We start from the raw sequence: 21,315 nt of genomic DNA, 5'->3' as shown, positions 1-21,315 counted from the left end.
GTTGTTGTTGCTTTTGCTGGTTTGTTTGTTTGTTTGTTTTTGCATGGGCAAGCACTGGGAAGCAAACAGGTTTTTTTTTTTTTAAGTCATGAAATCCAAAGAAAATTGGAAAGCTGTTGGATAAGAAATTTTATTATTTATAAAATCCATAAGTAGCTGCTAACTATGATCTAGGCACCATTTTAAGAATTTTATAAACATCAGCACTTTGATTCTCATAATTGCATAAGGTGGTATGATTATCTTCATTTTACAGAAAAAAATTTTTCCAATCTTACAAATAGTGAGGTGCCAAGCCTGGATTTCATTTTGGGCATTCTGGTTCCACTGGGCATAACCTTTATTACGATTTTGAAAAATAAGATAGATAACCAGAATTAAGGGAAACACTTCAGATATATGCTAGTTTTAACATAATGTAGCATCAGTACATCTCCGATGAAACAGGATTTGATTTACCTTCAACTTCTGTACTCCATAACTAATGGATTTCAAGAAAAACTAGAAGAGATAGAAAAAAAAAGAAACTGTTAAACCAAATGCACTTTGTGCTAGTTTGAAAGTATGTATGTCCCCTAGAAAAGCCTTGTTTTAATCAAAATCCCATTTCATAAAGGTAGAATAATCCCTATTCAATACTGTATGTTTGAAACTGTAATCAGATCATCTCTCTGGATGATGTAATTTAGTCAAGAGTGGTTGTTAAACTGGATTAGGTGACGACATGTCTCCACCCACTTGGGTGGGATTGGTTTATTGCAGTCCTGTGAAAGAAGAAACGTTTTGGAGAATGGGAGATTCAGAGAGAGCAGCAGCACAAAGCAGAGAGTCCAAGAGCCAATGACCTTTGGAAATGAAGAAGGAAAATACCTCCCGGGGAGCTTCATGAAACCAGAAGCCAGGAGAGAAAGCTAGCCGATGACACTGTGTTCTCCATGTGCCCTTCCAGCTGAGAGAGAAACTCTTAACTGTGTTCACCATGTGCCTTCTCACTTGAGAGAGAAATCCTGAACTTCATCGGCCTTCTTGTACCAAGGTATCTTTCCCTGGATGCCTTTGATTGGACATTTCTATTGACTTATTTTCATTGGGACATTTTCTCAGACTTAGAACTGTAAACTAGCAACTTATTAAATTCCCCTTTTTAGAAAGCCATCCCATCTCTGGTATACTGCATTCTGACAGCTAGCAAACTAGAACACACTTTCTGCCTATTCAACTACCTAACCATATAACTTTGTATATTAAACAGCAAATCTTGTGAAATTAATCTGTTTCAATTAAGTTTACAAAGAACAGCACAGGTAGAAAATTTTTGGAAACTTAATACTCAAAATTTATCCACCACCACCAACAAAAATATATCACTATATCCTGATTACTTTATCCTGATAGGATTCTATATTTGTCTACCTTATAGGCTTTTTGGAATTGGAAAGAAAAATCAAATCAACATTAGTGTGGTAGCAATTACTGCATATTCCTAATAAACATGAAGAAAGTGAAATGTGCATCAATGAAATTGAAATCTGATTTCAAGAAAAATGTAGCCATGTGAAAATTTGAAAAAAATACGTGGATACTGTTATTGAATATGTGATAATTATGATTCAGTTTTTGGTGAGGGGATATCTAGAATTCAGAGACTCATCTAAGAAAGTTAATAATGACTGTGATAATGGGAATTTTCTTTATTTGGTAGAAATAATAGCAAAAATTGTGTAATTATGCAGAACATTTGTGCAGAATATAAATAGTGATTCATAATATAAGACAATGTTTAAGGAATAAAAAAAACTTAATTAAAATTATAAATGCAATAAATAATTACAAAATGTTAAATATCACACAATTATTTTAGATACAACTCCAGGAGCAAGCTATGTAAAACATATAGCTATTATTTTAGATTTGTTGTTTTCAAAATGCAAATGTATCATTTGTATGTGAACGTTTTGGGTAATATTGTTTAGAAGATGACAAGACCAGGGAAAGATTTTACATTCTCAGTAGATGACTTACAGAAACTGAATCCAGATAAAAATAGCCCAAGGAGCCAGGGACATGACAATACAACAAAAATATGTGGACAACCATAATTGATCACAACAGAAGATACTTGAAAAATAATTCCAGAGAAATATTTTTCCTTGTTTTGCATACATTTTTTAGCTCACTAGTGAAAGATGTGATTTGAAAAATCTCTTTGGACACACTGAATTTTTTAATACTGTCTAGGGATTATCCAACAAAATTTCAGTTTTGATGGAAGGTTGGAGTGTTTTTGAACACATATTTCAAACATAAATATGAGATCAGTGTTGAATCCACAATTTGAAAGTCAAATAGAGGCCAATCATGTCACTGAAAACTGAAGAGGCATTATGGAAACCTCCTTTTGGGAACTGTGAATTATGTTAATAAAGAAATAGATTCTAGAATATAAAATATTCTGTAGAAAATTTGAACTTTTAAATGTATTTAATCAGGGCTAAATGGCTCGATGTTTTGGTAAAATATTATAAATAACACACAGGAACCAAAATTCAATGTACGTAGCGTGGGCAAACATGGCTCAGTGACAGAGTTCTCATCTGCCATGTTGGAGACCCGGGTTCAATTCCTGGAGCCTGCCGATGGAAAAAAAAAATCAATGTACATAAAGTCCTTGAAAGCATTGAAAAAATTTAATATAGTCTTTATTTTTCAAATGAAGCAAGATTTATGAAAAAATAGATTATTGATGCCAAATAAAAGGTTCAGCACCAACCCCATTTCCCATGTAGAAAACACTAGAAAAAGGAGAAAGACATTTCATTGTGATTTCCAAGTACCTGAACAAAAGTTTAAAATCACTTTTTTTTCTATGCTAGAATCAAAAATAGCATTCTTAAAAGAAATATTTACCATACTTGAAAGAATATCACGGCCTTTTCCTTGTTCTAATCCAGACAACATATATAATTTGAAGAATTATAATGAATAAGGAAGACTATAACTCTAAACATTTCCAATGAAATCAAATTGCATATTTAGAAGGGTGTTCTCCTGATGGGATATCAATATATCAGGAGCTAAAAACCTTCAGTTATTTTCCAAAATTTATTGTGACTACCATTGAAGAATTGCAATATATTTTCAGAAATGATAATTTTCTATTTTTTATGTTCAATATTTGATTTGCCTTGTTTGCGCAAATGGCTTAATGCTTGTCATAGTTGTTATTATGGAGAAATAATGAAATAATTTATAAAAGCTACAGCTTGTTGGCCAAATTCAACCTGCTGTCTATTTTTCTACAACCCTATAAGCTAAGAATGGTTTTAGCATATGCAAATGGTTGAGAAGAATATCATTTCTTGATTTGTGAAATTATATAAAATTTAAATTTCAGTACCCATAAATAAAGTTTTATTGGAACATAGCCATGCCTACACTTTTTATTGTTCTATGGCTGCTTTCATGTTCCAGCAGCAGAGTTGAGTAGTCGGGACAGAAACCACATGACTCTCAAAGCTAAAATAGATGTTATCTGGCCCTTCGAGAAAAAATTGCCCACCCCTGCTCTAAAAGGGGCAGTCCTGTAGAGACTTGAAGCCAGGCAATGTTCTCTCCTGAACTTTAGACAGCCAGCCAGCTGCTACCCAAGTATCTCACCTTAACAGCCCGCAGACAAATTGAATTCAGCATGGCCCATCACTGCATCCATACCTGCTCATCTGGCATGATCATCAACACAGTTGCTCAAGCTAGGGTTTTGATGACTCGTTCTTGATCTCTTCTCCCATGCCCCTCAACAATCCTACCCTGCTCCTCCATCCATTAATCATCTCTTTTGTATCTTCCAAATTCATGCCATTCTACATCAGCACTTCCTCAGCCAGGATCCAGGCCCTGCAGCCCGTGATCTTCTTAGAATACAAATCTGATGTCTTCATGGTTTTCTTTAAATCCTCTCTGGGGTAGATAATTGAAATAAATATTTGTTTGTCCATGATCTCTTCTAGTCACAGCACTCCCTTTCTTCCTCTTCCCATGAAGGTATGATTGGGGTGGACACTCCAAGCTCATGTCCCACAATGGGCCAATCACATTGTCTCTCCTGGGAAACTGAATCTTAACTGAAGATGCACAGAGTGGAAAGGTTGATTCAAGATTCAATTAATCTGAGAGGTCATGCCATGGGATATGGCTTTATAATGTAGGCTCTAGATTTTCATTTCACCACTCACTAAACTGTATGACTTTGGACAAATCACTTAACTTCCCAATGCCTTGGTGATCTCACCTATACAGTGGGGATGATAACAGATCACGCTTACCACTTTTTCTTTTTAACATTCTTTATTGTGAAATATAAGATATATACAGAAAAAGAAAAAGCAATAATCTTCAAAGTCTACTCCAACAAGCAGCTACAGAACAGATTTCGTAATTTGGTATAGGTTACCATTTCACAGTTTCAGGTTTTCCCTTCTAGCTGCTCTGAAACACTGAAAGCTAAAATATCAGTATAATGATTCAGGTGTCATACTCATTTGTTAAGTCCTATCTTCTCTGTTATAACTCCACCTTCTCCTTTGATCCTTCTCCCACTCTATAAGGATCTTTGGGCTATGACTGAAGCAGTGAAAACTCCATTTACCCCAGAAGGCACCTCAGCCTCTGAGAAGTGGCCAAAATTTAATTGCTGGCAGACCCAGAAGACTCTTTGTCCATAGTCTGAGCCCTGAATATTCTTTGTTTCTATATTACATAGGCTAATGAGCAAGGCAGGAGTTACCAAGGGAATGGGTGGTAAACACTGGAAAAGTACAGAGACAGAACTTGCAGGGTAGGAGTTACTATCTGGTCCTTAGCTGAACTTTTGTCCAAGATAAGGGCAGCTCCTTGGACATGACAAGAAACAGGCCTGACAGCCTCCCTGTTTGTACACTGATATCTTTGGACATGCTTGAGTAAGCCTGGATGTGATTTACAATACGGGAGACATTCTGCCTTTCTTCCTTCAAGAAAGTCTACAATTATATATCTTTATGAATGCATCAATTTATAGTGATACACACAAATACGCACAGTAATATGCATGAATGCATGAAATGATACACATAAATTCATAAAGTTATACAATAATACTGAGGTTAAACTTGTAAACTACCTCATGACTTTCTAACTTTTTCATGTTGAAAAGGGGTACTGATAATATAGGATAGGAATTAATTGATATTCTTGGAGAAGCTGGCCCCTCAAGGTTTCAGGACTTATCTAGCCCTGAAAATGCTCCTAAATATGCTTAAAGAGCTCAAGGAAACCAGGAAAACAGTAGATGGACATAAAGAGAATATCAATAGAGAAATGGAATTACGAAAAGGAACCAAATGGAGCTGAAAACCACAGTAACAGACATTTAAAACTCCCTAGAGGGGTTCAATTAGCAGAAGAAAGAATTAGTGAATTGAAATTAAGACAATCGAAATCATCCAGTCTGAGGAGTAGAAAGAAGAAAGAAGGAAGAAAAGTAAAGAGAGCCTGAGGACTTGTTGTGGGACACCGTTGGTGGAAAAAAAAAAAGTTGCACAACAACAGATGTGGGGTGTGTGGGGACTTTATATTTTACTTTTTAATTTTGTTTGAAATGTTTATAATGAGTACATATTAGAACTGTAAGTTAAAAAAAGAACACAGGAGCTCAGACCCTGATCAATAGGGCAGATTGAGAGCCTTCAGGAATTCATTCTCCACGAAAGCTTTGAACAAAAAGTAAGAACTGACAGAAACAGCTTTCTCAAAGCATGAGAAAACATGTAAATGACTACAATAAGAGAGTGAGCACTGAATCAAGACAAAAACACTTAAAATTAGTTGGATCTTGTGCGGCCCTGGCTGGCCACACCCCCACCCTTCACTGGCTCAGCACAGAGCTGGCCCAGACGCCCAGTGTGTATCCCCTGGTCCTGGTTTCAGAGGGAGCAAAATCTCCTTTGTGCACACACTAGGGCCATGCATGCCAGGCTCAATCTGTCTGGTGGTGGCCTGAGAGACTCACTGTCCCAGAACTTGCCCTGAGAGGGGAGGAGGCTTTGTATTCTGTATTTTCCTACAGAAAGTTGTGTGATGACAGTCAGGACGTGCTGCCTGGGATAAGGGATAGGTGGTAGTAGGACATATAGTGCAGTGCCCAGGAGGTGAGGAAATTCTTTCCTAGGACATGCACACAAATGAGCAGGGAGACCCCTATTCTTTGGCCTGGATCTATTCTCTACATTCATTGTATGGATAAGCTCTGATGGAGAGCACTTCCACAGATCAATCTGCAAAGAATGGGAGAGTTGAAGATGGCAATAACAGAGACATCACTTCTACCCAAAGTGATTTACAAATTCAACCCAAACCCGATAAAAATTCCAACATCCTTCTTCACAGAAATGGAAAAGACAACCATCACATTTACATGGAAGGACAAGAGGCCCCAAATAGCCCATGTTTTCTTGAAAAAGAAGAAAATAGTTGGACTCACACTTCCCAAACTTAAAACTTATTACAATGCAACGGTAATGAAAACAGAATAGTACAGGCACAGTGACAAACATTTAGACAAGAGGAATTGAACTGAGAGTTCATAAATAAACCCTCACATTTATGGCCAAGTGATTTTTTTAAAGGGGGGGGCAAATCACTCAATTGGGAAACAATAGTCTCTGCAATAGGTAGTGATGGGAAAACTACATATCCACATGAAAAAGAATGAAAACGGACCCCTACCTTACACCATAAACAAAAATCAACTCAAAATAGACCTAAATATAAGAGCTAGAATTATAAAACTCATAGAAGAAAACACAGAGAAGCATTTTCCTGACCTTGCATTAAGCAATGGTTTCTTAGACTTTTTACCCAAAGCACAAGCAACAAAAGAAAAAACAAAAACCAGACCTTACCAAAATTAAAAACTTCTGTTGCATCAAATGACTTTATCATGAAAGAAAAAATGACAAACCACATGGTGGGAGAAAATATCTGGAAAACACGTATCCAATAAAGGTTTAATATTCAGAATACATAAAGAAATCCTACAAGTCAGCAACAAAAAGACAAGCAACGCAGTTTAAAAATGGTCAAAAGCCTTGAAAAAACATTTCTCCAAATGGCCCAAAAGTACATGAAAACATGTTCAAAATCATTAGCCATTAAGGAAATGCAAATCAAAACCATAAGGAGGCTAAAAATGATCATTGTGATGAATGTGCAACTATGTAATGATACCGTAAACCACTGATTCTAAATTTTGGGTGGATTATATGGTGTGTGAACAGATCTCAACGAAATTACATTTTTAAAAAATCACAATGAGATACTGTTTCTGTAAGGCCTGGCCCGGCAGCCTCTGGCTGGAAGGCCCCCAGCCGAACTAAAACCGTGAACATCCAGGCATACAGCTGTTCAAACTCAGCCAATCAGGACCTGCCCTGACAAACAAAGGACCCCCCACTGCACACGGCCTGTAGCCATGCCCCCGGCCATGGCCCGTAGCTATGCCCACTGCACACGGCCTGTAGCTATGCCCCCGGCCCTAAGGCACAGAACTCCTAACCTACCACAGAAAGCCCCGTAGGCATCGTCAGCACCCCTAACTAGCTAGCCTATATCTAACCCTGCTGCTCCTAGGGCAGTGCGACTTCCCCGGCCCACATCCTGAGCACCCAGACCCGGGAACCTTGCCCCGGGACAATAAAATTTTAAACTCGGACTCAGTTTCTCTAATTTCTCCATCGGCTACCGTCTAAAACCTGACAGTTTCGTACCCAATAGTATAGATACTTGAGGAAAAAAAAAGGAAATTGTTAAGTGTTGGAGAGGCTGTGGAGAAATAGTAACACTCATTCGTTATTGATGGGAGTGTAAAATGGTGCAGCTGCTATGGAAGACAGTTTGGCAGTTCCTTAGAAAGTTAACTATAAAATTACCATATGACCTGGCAATCCTCTTCTAGGTTAGTACCCAAAAGAACTGAAAGCAGGGGACTCAACAGATATTTTCACATTGATATTCATTGTGGCATCATTCACAATTAACAAAAGATGGAAGCAACTCAAATGCCCTTCAATGATGAATGGATAAACAAAATGTGGTATGTACACACATTGGAATATTATACAGCCACGAAGAGAAAAAGTCCTGATACATGCAACAATATCAATTAACCTTGAAAATATCATGTTGAGTGAAATAAGCCAGGCACAAACGGACAACTATTGTATGATCTCACTGATATGAAATTATTATAATAATCAAATTCGTATAATGAGAAAATCTAGAATAGAGGTTACCAGGGGCCAAGGTGGGTGTAGGGAATGGGAAATTAATTCTCAAATTGTAGAGTTTCTATTTGGGATGAAGGAAAGATGGTAACATAACATTGTGAGCATAATTAACGGTACCAAAATATATAGTTGAATGTAGTTAAAAGGAAAAATTTTAGGTTGTAAATATGTTGCTAGAATGAAAAAAAATTAACTCAGGATTGTGGCACTGAAATATATATTTGAAGGTAGTTAAAAGGAAAACTTTGAGGCTGTATATATGTTACTAGAATAAAAAAAATTAATTCATAGGACTATACAACACAGAGAACCCTAAGTGCACCATGGACTATAGTTAGTTAATTGTACAATTATAAAAATGTTCTTTCATCAATTGCAACAAAGATACCACACTAATGCAAGGTGGTAATAACAGGGCAGCATATATGGGAATCCTGTATTTTATGCATGCTTTTTCTGTAAACCTTCAACTTCTCTAATAAATTAAAAAAAAAAAAAAATGACCCACAAATAAAGGCCACGCTTGTAGGGCTGTCTTCTAGGTGCTGGAAATACAAGAGTGGATGTGACAGGTAAGGTCCTTGTACTCATGGATCTTACATTCTTGAGGGATGAGGAGGAGAGAAAGCATATAATTCAAATGTCAGAACATACAGGCCTTTCAGTTGGGCCGAAACAATGACCCAATTTCAAATCCATTAGTGAAATGTAGGGAGCCGGTTCCTTTACAGTCCTCATACACGTACTCCCCTACCAACACAAGCTATGATTAACCATTTTTCTTTTTTGTTAATTTTATTGATGAAAACATTTTATTCCTTTGTTGGATTTTGCATGTCTCTGTGTCATGGGGATCTTGAACATCTTTTTATGCTCCTCAGCCATTTCTTCTGTGACTTACCTATTTGTAACCTTTGCTTATCTATTAAGCTGCTTAATTGTAGGTGCTTTGTGCCTAATATTTATTCCTAATTTGTCCTTTGTCTTTTAATTTATGTTAAGTAAAAGAAAATGACTGCCTGCATTGGGTGTTGCCAGGAATGATCCCTTTCTGAGAAGGGATTTTCAAGGAGAGAAAAACAATTGTTCTGCAGGGGCTTTCTGAGAAAATGAAACACACTCTGTGAGATTACAGATAAGCAGATACCTGGTGATAAACGAGTTTCAGTCTGGGAGAGAAAGCTGATCAGAATGGACAATATACCGTACCAATCAATGTATAGCTCCTCCCCATTTTCTAAAACCCCCTATGTAAAATGGAAACAACATCAGCCAATCAGAACATTTTCTCACTTGCTTCTGCATCTGCCTTATATAAGTTCCCCGCTTTTACCCCCTCATTGGAGCTCCCTTCTACTTTATGAATGGGATGCTGCCCAATTCATGAATTGTTAGGTAAAACTGTGAGAACCTACACTACATGAAAAGTGAAAAGTTTTTGTTTTAACACTTGGTTTCAGGCTTTCTTGTCATACAGAAATTCACCTTTTTCTTCTTATAAAATTCCTCAGTCTTTCATATTTTGGCTTTGCATCCATGTTGGGAATGCCTTCCTCAATCCTACATTATAAACCCATTCACATATTTTCCTCCTGAATTTTGAGAGTTTTTTGTTTGTTTGCTGAGAAAGTCTTTTTTTAATAATTCTTTTTTTAAAAAAAATATTTTTATTGAGAATCTTCACACACATACATTCCATACATGATGTACAATCAATGGCTCACAATATCATCACATAGTTGTGTATTCATCACCTGATCATTTCTGTAAACTGAAGATAATCATACCACCTTATGGAATTATGAGAATCAATGTATGGATGTTCATAAAATCCTTAAAATAGTGCCTAGGTCATAGTTAGCAATATTTATGGATTTGATTAATAAATAAAATTTCTTATCCAACAGCTTTCCAATTTTCTTTGGATCTCATGATTAAAAAAAACCTTTTTGATGTTTGGGGAGAAATAACTTCATGATTTAGTATTTCATTTTATTATTTTTAACACTTTAAAGCAATATGTATGAAATAAGCCAGAAATGAAAGAACAATCATTATATGGTCTCCTTTAGAAAATGCTTATAAGAAAACAGGGGCCTAGACTGTAAGCTCTTAGAGCAGACACATTTGGTCCAGAGTGGTAATTATTATTTGTGGATTTTGAGAGGCTGTTTTATATATCTATAACCTGGTATTTAGAGATAAGAACAAAACCAATCAGATCAGGATTAAGGTAATTCAGAGCACAGGGTTAAGGAAGACATGGACTATATTTTAGAACTTCACCTACTCTTTGAAGCCAAAGGAAGAAAGGTTTAGTTTGTCTGGAACCTAAATTTTCTGTAGTACAAAATCTAATTCAACCTGTCTGGATAGCTCATTTGAACAACTGACACACAGAGAGCCCAGAATAAGAAGGAGGGCCTTTAGCTCTGTATAGCTTAATGTAAAATGCCTGGATACATCCTAGAATATAGTAAGCAGATAATCAAAAAGTATTGGCAGGGTGGGCCACAGTGGCTCATTGGCAGAGTTCTCACCTGCCATGCCAGACACCTGAGTTCGATTCCCAGTGCCTGTCCATGTTGGAAGAAAAAAAAAAGCATTGGCAAAGTCCTTTGAGAGATAGGAGAAAAAATATGGAACTATTAAATTTTACCATCAGGGAATCCCCTAATACTGTGTCAAACATTGGTGACACTCAAATCAATATAGACAAAGCCCTTGATCCTGAGGATTACTCTTGTGAAGCTTATGCAGGTAGCAGAGAAGCTTAGCCTACCTATAGGTATGTCTAAGAGTTACTTCTGGAGGGCCTCTTTTGTTTCTCAGATGTGGCCTCACTCTCTTTGAGCCCAACTCTGTAAGTGAAATCACTGCCCTCCCTGCTACATGGGACATGACATCGAGGGAAGAAAGTCTCCTTGGCAGCATGGGAGATGACTCCCAGGGATGAGTTCAGCCCTTACATATAATCAAACTGTGCACTTTATATATGTACAATATATTTTAAGTTGCCTTAAAAACCCTATCATGAAGGACTTCCAGGAAGATGGCTGAATAGAGTAGCTTGAGATTAGCTGTTCTCCACGGAAAAGTTAGAGAAAGGACAGGAGGGTGGCTGAGATGGTGATTTGGGAGTGCAGCTGACCTGGGAGAGCCTTCTGCACCACATGGGGCAGCCCTGGTTGCAGAGGCTGAGGAACTGAGAGGCAGAAAGCTGGAGCCTGGCACAGAGGCGTGGAGTCTCAGAACCCACAGGAGTGCATGAATGGGAGCCTGAGACTAGGAAGTAAGCCAGGTGGCGTTCCTTGGGCACACTACCCTCACCAGCGCAGACCCATGACCAGCGATTCACCCCACACCTCACGCACCCAAACCCTGTCTCCCGCTCCCATTCCCCTGCTTCAGGTGCCCACATCCTACCAGCCCCCAGTGCACGTACCTGCCCCACACCTCCACCCCAAATGCAGCCCAACCCATCTCTCCTGGACCCCTCCTGAGCACTACTTCCCCTCCCTGTTCCCTGCAGGCTGTTGCCAGCACATAAAGGCTGCAGAAACTAATCTTCATACGTAGGCTACCCCAGCCCCCTGCCTATAGTGTCACCCGGCCTCACTCCACCCTGTCTGAGCTCTGCACATCCTTTTATGGCACTCCCAGGCCCACTCATGCTCATGGGCCCCCAATCATGTCGTTCAGCTCTGGCAACTGCACTTTACAGCAGTCCTAGAACCTCACATGTGCATGGCCCTCAGCCACACTTCCCAGCTCTGAGAAAGTGCTGACCTGTGCAGCCAGGTTATATCTGCCCCCAATCCAAGAAGGCATAACATCAACCTGCTGCCACAGCTCTACGCATGTGCCAAAGGCCCCACACCTTAGACTAGTACAGACCAGGGTTACACCCCCCCAGACCAGTGTACATGCACAGCTACATCCTCCCTGGCCAGTGGGCGCACACGTTCACAAGCATCAGTGCAATATCCCCAACCTGTGCCTATATCTGCCCTGAGACAAATCATCACACTGAATGCCCCACACTGTGACCTGCTCCCTGCTGTACAACCATCCTGCAAACACTCAGACTACTGAAAGAAATCAACTCCCAAAGTAAATCAATCAAGATATTTACATGCCACAAAGACAGCAGAAGATCACTAAGCATATCACAATGCAGACAGATTAGGCAGTCCTAATGACCAAATTAAAATACCAGAGGAAACACAGATATTGGATAACTAATCAAAGATGTTCATACAACTCTGCCTAATAAAATAAGTGGGATAGCAAATGACATAAAGGAGATCAAGAAGACAGTAGAAGAGCATATAGAGGAATCTGAAAGAATACATAGAAAAATAGTAGATATCACAGAGATTGAAGACTCTGTTGACCAAATAAAAACATACTAGAGGCACAGAACACCAGATATTAAGAGGCAGAAGAAAGAACAAGTGATACAGAGAACAGGATAATTGACTTTGAAGACTCAAAACAGCAAATGCCAAAAAAAAGGGGGGGGGGGAATAGATAAATGGGAACTCCTCAAAATCAAATCCTTATGCCTCAAAAGACTTTGTCAAAAAGGTGAAGAAGGAGCCAACTCAATGGGAGAAAATATTTGGAAATCACATATTAGACATAGGTTTGATGTCCTGTATGTACAAAGAAACCACACAACTCAACAACAACAGAACAAACAACTGAATTATAAAATGGGCTAAAGATATGAATAGGCATTTTTCTGAAGAGCAAATGCAGATGGCCTAAAAGCACATGAAGAGATGCTCATTTTCATTGTCTATAAGGGAAATGCAGATCAAGACTACAATGAGATACCAGCTCACACCTATAAAAATGGCTGCTATTAAACAAACATGAAGCTATAAATTTTGGAGAGGATGTGGAGAAACTGGGACACTTAGGCACTGCTGGTGGGAAAGTATACTGGTGCAGCCACTATGGAAGACTGTTTGACGGTTCCAACGGTTCCTTAGGAAACTAAGTATCGAGTTACCCTTTGGCCCAGCAATAGCACCGCTTGGTATATAAACAGAAGAGTTGAAAGCAACAACACAAACAGACATTTGCACACTGATGTTCATAGCAGCATTATTCACAATCGCCAAAAGATGGAAACAAACCAAATGCCCATCAACAGACAAGTGGATCAACAAAATGTGGTATATACAGATGATGGAATATTATGCAGCAGTAAGACAAAATGACATCCTGAAGCACGTGACAAAGATAGATGAGACTTGAGGACATAATGCTGAGAGAAATTAGCCAGACACAAAAGAACAGACACTGTATAATTCCACTTTTATGACCAGCATAAAGGTATAATCAGCTTATAATAACAGAATATAGGGGACTTAGAGATACACAGAAGCTAGAGATGGATGAGCTGTTAACTAATGAGGTTGAACTCCAATGTAAGGGAATAGATAGGAGTGAAGTTGGTTCTCTAGTGGTTCTATAAGTAATATTACCATATTGGAGATTAACAAGATTGAAAGGGGTTGTATAGACCTACGTGCCCTACTGATTAACACTAGAAATATGAATTAGTTCTCACAAGAATTACTTCAAAGATATGTGTCTTGTATAAAGAGTGTTTAAGTCAGGGTATAAGGGGAAATATGCTGTTGCATGCTATGAGCTATGCTCAAAAGGAAACCATCAGTACTACCACAGCAATAGCAGAGGTAAATAATGGGGTGAGGGACACAAGTTAAGAGGAGGTTTAGATCTCCTATTTGGCTATTATGTTTACTGGTTTTTTTTTTTCTCTTGGGAACAATGAAATTATCTAAACCTGAGAATGTTGATGGACTGTGGACTTTGGGCCCTCTACATGATGCCTGATGAATGCAGGTGGCTGAAGGATGCACTGACAGAGAAGTAGATTGGCGAATGATGGTGTATACTTATGAACAAAGGTTGTGCTGCTACAAAAAGGAACAAAGTCGTGAGGCATGCAATGATATGAATGAACATATGGGACATTTGGTGAGGCAAAGTAAGCCAGAAACAAAGGAACAAGAAATGCTATGGTCACCTTTAGAAAATGCTTATAAGAAAACAGGTGCCTAGGTTGTAAGCTTTCAGAGCAGACACATTAAGTCCGAAGTGGTGATTATTATTTCTGGATTTTGAGAGGTTCTTACACATATATAACCTAATATTTAGAGATAAGAACAAAGCTGAACAGGTTAGAGTTAAACTAATTCAGAACATAGGGGAAAGGAAGACAGTGTCTATATTTTAGAACCACACATACTCTTTGAGACCAATGGAAGAAAGGTTTATTTGATCTGGAACTGAAATTTTCTGTAGTGCATAATCTAATTCAACCAATCTGTATAGCTCATTTGAACAACTGAAATACAGGGAGTACAGAATAAGAAAGAAGTTCTTTAATCCTGTATAGATTATTGCAATGCCTGGAAACATCCTAGAATATATTAAGCAGATAATCAAAAAGTATTGGCAAAATCCCCTGAGGGATGAGAGAAAGAATATGGAACTATTAAACCTCACCATCAGGGAGTCCTCTGATACTGTATCAAACTTTAGGGACACCCAAATCAATAGGCCATGCCCTCAATCATGAGGCTTACTCTTGTGAAGCTTATGTAGGTAGCAAAGATGCTTAAACTACCTACAGGCAGCCTAAGAGTTACTTCTGAAGGACCTCTGTTGTTGCTCAGATGCAGCCTCAGTCTCTCAAAGTCCAACTCTGCAAGTGAAATCATTGCCCTCCCCCCTATGTGGGACATGACATCCAGGGTTGAAAGTCTCCCTGCCGATATGGGAGACTGACTCCCACAATTCCCTAAAATTGTGAAATTGTAACCCATGTCAAAGCCTAAAATATGTTCTACAACTAATTGTGGTCCTGTTCTTGGAAATTTATAGCTTTTTTGTATATATGTTATTTTTCACGAAAAGAGTTGATTGTGATGATTAAAAAAATATTTAAGCCCTCTAGCCTCTTATATTCTGGAGCAGCTAGAAGGAAAAATATGAGAGGATCGTACGGTAGCCCATGACAAACTCTGGGATCTGTTTTGTAACTACTTGTTGAAGAGTGCTTTGAAAACTATTGTTTTTTTTATTTCTTTGCTTTGTATATATGTTATACTATAAAATTTAAAAAGTTAAAAAAAAATCCTATCATGAGGCTGGCCCTGGCACCGTGGGATCAACAATTCCATCATGACCAAAAGGGGGAAAAGAAGTGTAACTAATAAAGTATCAGTGGCTGAGAGAGTTCAAATAGAGTCGAGAGGCTTAACTGGAGGTCATTCTTACACAGCTTCACTTAGACATTGCTACCTATCATAATTTGCTAAACCCAACCAGAACCATTCCAACCAACCCTAAAGAACACCTAGGGCAATTACAATTTTAGGTCTTTGCTTCTAGCTGCTCTAAGATACTGGAGACTAAAAGAAATGGCAATTTAATGATTCAGCAATCTTATCATTTGTTAAACCCTACCTTCTCTGTATAACTCCACCATCACCTTTGATCTTTCTATATATTTGGATAGAAAAAAAGCTATGGCTTTTCTAACTTTTTCACATTGGGAGGGGCTGTTAATAATATGGGGTAGGGAGATTGACTAGCTGATGTTCTGGAGAGGCTGGGCCCTCTAAGTTTCAGGACTTATCTTATCCAGGGACCCATCTGGAAGTTGTAGGCTTCTGGAAAGTTATCTAAGTGCATGGAACCTTTGTAGAATCTTATATTTATTTATCCATATTTTTTTACTCATCTGTCCATTCCCTGGATAAAAGGGGCATCAGACACAAGGTTTTCACAATCACACAGTCACACTGTAAAATTTATATCTTTATAGAATCATCTTCAAGAAACAAAGCTACTGAAACATAGCTCAACAGTTTCAGGTTCTTCGCTCCAGCCAATCCAATACACCATAGACTAAAAAGGGATATGTATATAATGCATCAGAATAACCTCCAGGATAACCTCTCAACTCTGTTTGAAATCTCTCAGCCACTGAGACTTTATTTTGTCTCAATTCTCTCTTCCCCCATTGGTCAAGAAGTTTTTCTCAATCCCCTGACACCAGGTCCTGGCTCATACAGGGATTTCTGTCTCATGTTGCCAGGGAGATTTACACCCCTGGGCTTCATGTCCCACATAGGAGGGAGAGCAGTGACTTCACCTGTCTTAGAGGGAGAGGCCACATCTGAGCAACAAAAGAGGTTCTCTGGGGCTGACTCTTAGGCCTAATCGTAAGTAGGCTTAGCCTATCCTTTGCAAGAATAAGTTTCATGGAAGTGAGCCCCAAGATCGAGGGCTCGACCCATTGATTTGGTTGTCCCCACTGCTTGTGAGAATATCAAAATTCTCCAAATGGGGAAGTTGAATATTTCCTCCTTTCTCCTCAGTTCCCCCAAGGGACTTTGCACATACTTCTTTATTCACTGACCAAATTACTCCGGGATATATCAGGGTGTCACACTAACCTGGACAAACCAACAAAGTTTCACACCCTATCCAAGATTCCACGTACTTACGGTGTTCAACTAAACTGACCATACAAGTTAAATTGGAAATGCACTACCCAAAGCATAAATTTTGCACTAAATGAACCTATCTCCTTTTAGTCTTACACAAAAGTTGAAGTTTTAAAATATGGACAATGTCACCTTTTGCCCTGTATTCTGATATACCTTAGTTCTATCCAGATCCACTTCATTCATATCTCCACTAGAAGTCTGATCACTTTTTGAACTTTTTAAATAGTTCCTGCATGGAGACTGCTGAATTTCATAGCTTCAGAGCTCTAACTCTGAGTCTCAGGTGTCACATAAATATCCAAAGTTTCTGGGAACGACCAGGTTATAAACAAACAGCTCAGCATCTCAGAATTAAGAATTAACAGTTTCACCTCCTGAATATATGTGACTGCTATAAGAGCTTACAGTCTAAAACCCTTTACAATAGGCCCCAACCTAATAATCCCATGTTGTCAACTTCAGTTCACCAAGTTTTTATATTATAGTGAGTCCATATGATTGAGGCCTCATAGTATTTGTCTTTTTGTTCCTGACATTTCATTCAACATACAGTCCTTATGGTTCATTCACTTAGTTGCATGTCTCACTCTGACAGCTTTTAACATTTTAATCTGAAAAGGAGCAGGATTCCAGGTGGGAGAAAGCTGGGGCTACTTTTACATCTGCCCCTGCCTCTTTGTCCAACCTTTTTCTGCACACTGCCCTTCCCCAACGTGGGTGAGCCAATGGGGTCTTAAATCTTATGGACTTGACTTCCATGCCACCGGTGTTGACACCTACTGAGCCATCCTCATTCAAAAAGCCACTGCGAATGTCATAACCTGTATGTAATGTCCCTTCCCCAAAGTATGTCTTTCAGTCAACCAAAACACATCCAAGTGCCCTGCAGCAATTTAATTTAATAAAATAAGAGAGAGAAAAAAGAAAAGCCTCTATTAGGTGTAGGAGAGAAAAAAAAAGGCTCTGCTAGGTGTGGGAAAGCAACCTCCTAGTCTCGTCTCTGGCATCCTTCTACTAAACCATAAACTCCAACCTTTGTTCTGGGAGTCTGCTTCTTCCAGTGTTTTTAGGACTCTTAGCTGGCAATTAGAGGCTCACACTCCCCACTAGCCCTGTCGCCTGTATAGCAGCACTCCCTTTCCACCATGAAAATGCCTCCCACCCCAGCCCTGGGAACTTCTTCCAGGCTTGGATCCCACGTATTAGTTTCTGCAGTCAGGGCCTGGTAAACAGTAGGCACTCTATAAATATTTCTTGAATGAATATACACACAAACTAGTGAATTGAGTGCTTATTATATGTACTTGGCTTTTATAAACGATGTAAAAATGGCACATTATTAAAAAATATTTACAATTACAGATGTCTGTGAAAGTGTGAGAGTTCACCCATAATCCTGCCTCTTATTGTAACAACTGTGATAGCAGAGAACAATTCAATGATACAGATGTTACTTTGAGTTCTTACAACAGCTACGCATATAGATTTTATTATCCCTATTCCCCTGTTGAAGGAACTGAGGCTCAGGGAACAGAAGCAATTGACTGGGGTCATAGTGCTGGTAAACGGTTGAATCAGGATTGGCAGGGGTCTGGTTGTAGAGTGCTTGCACTTTTCACTGGGACCTCCTCTTGCTTCTATGGGTCAGGAAATGAAATAACCTGGAGTCTTTCATGGTAATGAAAGGAATCAGGTTGCCAAGCAGCCAGCAGTGCCCGATGCTTAGAGGACTACCAGAAGTCGGAAAGTCCTCAGTTCGTTTACCACTGAACTACCCATTGAATCGTCCAGGGATTCCAACATTATGGCATTTGGGGAAGTGCAATGGTGGCTCAGTGGTGGAATTCTTGCCTGCCATGCTGGAGACCCGGGTTCAATTCCCAGAGCCTGCCCATCTCCCCGAAAAAAAAAGGCACTCTCAACGTTGTGGTATTTGGTGTATAGTCCAAGATGCCACTCATTCTTCTCTGGAAGGGCCAGATTCTGCAGAATATATTCACCAGATACTGAAAGACATACTTGTGTGGGATGAGCTCTAGGGAGTTCAGGAGAACAGAGTGTTGGCCCTGACTCTGCTGGGACAAGCAAGTCACTCCACTTCTCTGGGTTTCCCAGTATTCGTAAATGGGGATAATAAAATCAGCCCCCACGGAGTCACAGATTTATCAGGAGGTGATGGCATGAAACTGGAAGCTTTGGGGTCCTCCTGCTCCAGGAGTGCCTTGTGCTTCCCTCTCTCTTTGTACTTCTCATTCTGAATTGGAAGTATCTTTTCACAAGTCTGTCATCCCTGAGAGCAGAGGGGGAAGGAATCTAATATAGATAACGACAAGTCCTATTGCCGTTAGGTTTGTTTCACTACAAACCTCAAGCTGTTAAGTTTGCAAGCTGCGGAAATGGTCTGCCTCAGTTCACGTTCCAACTCTACCACTTAATGGTTGTGTGACTTTGGGGAAGTTACTAAACCTCTCTGGGAGTCTCTGTTTCCTCATCTGTAAAATGGGCTTAATGACAGCACACAGTAGTATGGTTGGTGAGGATTAACTGAGCCATTACACACGTGTTTAGAATAGGGGTCAGCAAACTACAGCCCATGGGCCATATTTGATCTGCTGTATTTTTCATCCACCCGGTGAGCTACGAATGCTTTTTGCATTTTGAACCTTATAAAAAAATTAGCGGAAATTTGTTTTCTCTCTTGTTATATAAATACCTACACAATATCCTCAATTTTGTTTCTTGGCCTGCAAATCTTAAACTATTTACCATTTGGCCCTTTATAGAAAAAGTGTGTTGACTCTTTGCTTAGAATAATGCCTAACTTGTAGGAAGAACTTAATAAATGTTAACTATAATTGCAAGGCTAAGAAACAAGTATTTTTTTTTTGTTTGCTGAATTTTTGTTTGTTTGGCTGTTTGTTTGTTTGTTTGTTTGTTCGTTCGTTTGTTTGGGAAGTACATGGACTGGGAATCGAACCTGGGTCTCCTATATGGCAGGTGAGAATTCTACCACTGAACTACACTTGTACCCCCAGAAATATGTATTTTACAAATGGCAAAATGGAAGTCTGAGGTGGAAAGTGGCCTGCTGATTTTCTCCCGGCTATTCTTGTGGTTATTTCAGCATCACTCTGTTTGGGGCTCTTTGAGGCCCCATGGCCCACCATATAGGTGCCCCTTAGCCATTGGCCACTGAGTCCTCAGGCTCCATGGTGGAAGGGGCTGGAAAGCTTCCTGGCCCTCACACAAAAGGTGAAGCAGAAATTATCTTTGCTCATGGATTTCACCTCAACAACCAGCATCATACACCCACCATGTATTCCTAAAACATGGAATAGAAGTTTATGAGGGTCTACTCTGTCCCAACTGTTGTTCTCCACACAATACTGTAACAGACAAAATGAACTCCCTGCCCTCATGAGACACCCATTCCTGTAAGCTCCACAGGGTTTGGGAACCAGCATCTAAACCCTAGTCATGGCCCACTGGTCCTCTTCTTTTTTCCCACGGTCTGACTTATTTGGTGGAGTGGGTTGGAAAATGGATCTTAGATTATTTCCGATGCTTCCCTGCCACAGCTGATAACGTGGACTTGATCCCCCTGGTTTTGGCTTTCATATGTATCCAAATCATCACTCTCTCGAATGCCTGACACTTGGAATCCAAAGCTATGAATTTTCTGGATGTTATCACGGCTGTGACTTTCAAAAGCATTTGTGGATCCCAAGTCTAGGAGTTCTGAAACTTTGTCCTAGGCTGTAACACTGTCTTCCTGAAAAGCTATTGCCTTTGTCTGACTGGGACAGCAAAGGGTAATAGGCCCAAAGATGGGTAGGGCAGTGTGGGTTGAAGAAACTTTTTAAAAGCTCAGAATATTGTCTTAACCTAGGAGGATACCAGTATTGTCATTCAGTTCACAATTAAGGAAACTGGGGCAGAGGAACTCAACAACTGGATCAAATTCATCCAAGTCTTCAATTTTTAGGCTCAGTTCTTCAGAAGCGACCACTGTGTTTTATTTCTTTGTCCTTTGTTCTTTGCAGACATAGGCGTCAACAAATACTTGTTAACAATAATGGATGCAAAGCCAGCAGAAAGGACTCTGAATCTTGTCTTTTAATAATAGCTAACCTTTTTGTGCATAATAATGATAATTAATATTTTTGAGAGATCATTATTGACAGGTACTGGACATAAGAAGGTACATAGAAGTATTATTCGATCCGGATAACATCCTTTTGGGATAGGTATTATCCCCAGTTTATCAATGAGAAAGTTGAGGCTTGGAGAAGTTAAGTGAGATTGCCCAAGTTTGCACAATGGTAACTGGTGAAAGTGGGATTAGAAACAGGTCTCTCTGACTCCACGACCCAAACTTCTTGCCCCCTCTTATTCTTTTTTTTGGAGAAGTTCTAAGTTTACAGAAAAATCAC

The 21,315-nt window shown here is 39.3% G+C and overlaps 1 long non-coding RNA gene across 1 annotated transcript in view; it reads right to left on the bottom strand.

Annotated features, from left to right (window-relative positions):
* Positions 1-274: 274 nt before the first annotated feature.
* Positions 275-21,315, bottom strand: part of LOC143663951 (uncharacterized) — a 105,862-nt gene continuing 84,821 nt past the window's right edge. Inside the window, exon 4 of the long non-coding RNA XR_013166244.1 lies at positions 275-501. This is a non-coding gene — a long non-coding RNA (uncharacterized LOC143663951). The remainder of the gene's footprint in view (positions 502-21,315) is intronic.

Source organism: Tamandua tetradactyla, chromosome 2 (assembly GCF_023851605.1).
Source record: "Tamandua tetradactyla isolate mTamTet1 chromosome 2, mTamTet1.pri, whole genome shotgun sequence".
Classification (NCBI taxonomy): domain Eukaryota; kingdom Metazoa; phylum Chordata; class Mammalia; order Pilosa; family Myrmecophagidae; genus Tamandua; species Tamandua tetradactyla.
This window is presented reverse-complemented; position numbering and strand designations above follow the sequence as displayed.